This window comes from Crocuta crocuta, unplaced genomic scaffold (assembly GCF_008692635.1).
Source record: "Crocuta crocuta isolate KB4526 unplaced genomic scaffold, BGI_CrCroc_1.0 scaffold334, whole genome shotgun sequence".
NCBI classification, from domain to species: Eukaryota; Metazoa; Chordata; class Mammalia; order Carnivora; family Hyaenidae; genus Crocuta; species Crocuta crocuta.
The window spans coordinates 5,155,081-5,155,732 of record NW_027533260.1 but is presented as its reverse complement, the minus strand read 5'-3'; the positions used below and the strand labels follow the sequence as shown (position 1 = coordinate 5,155,732).

At 41.7% G+C, this 652-nt stretch overlaps 1 protein-coding gene across 1 annotated transcript in view; it reads left to right on the top strand.

Annotated features, from left to right (window-relative positions):
* The window catches only part of MARK4 (microtubule affinity regulating kinase 4), a 33,731-nt gene that overhangs the window by 25,598 nt on the left and 7,481 nt on the right, over positions 1 to 652 (top strand). The window lies entirely within an intron of this gene.

Here is a 652-nt window from a genome sequence, read left to right as displayed (position 1 = left end):
TGCAATTCGGTTCTTGAAAAGATGGCTACAATCATTGGACCCCACAAATTACTAATAGCAGAAATGAAAGGGGTGCCTGGGTGGCTCAGTCGTTTGAGCGTCCAACCCTTGATTTTGGCTCAGGTCATGATGTTATGATTGTGGGACCCAATGCGACATCAGTCTCCACGCTCTAAGAATACTTGGGATTCTCACTCTCCTAAAAAAAAAGAAAGAAAAGAAAAGAAAGGGGAAGGAAGGAAGGGAGAGAGAGAGAGAAAGAGAGAGAGAGAAAGAGAAAGAAAGAAAGAAAGAAAGAAAGAAAGAGAAAGAAACAAACTATAACATAAAAAGACAGTAGAAAGGTATTAGGAACCACCTTATGCCCATAAATGTGAGAGCTTAGATGAAATGGACAGATTCCTTTAAAAACACAAGTAACTAAACTTGCTTGAGAAGAAACAGAAAATCCGAACCGCCTTATATTCTGGTTCGAGAAATTGAATCCGTGACTTAAAACTTTCCCACAAAGAAAATTCCAGACCCAAGTGGTGGAATTCTGCCAACCACTGAAAGAAGGGATACCGCCAGCCAACTTTAGACAGGCTTCCAGAGGATAGAAAAAGAGGGCTCACTTCTCAGCTCATCTGGGGAGGTGACATAATCCCGACGG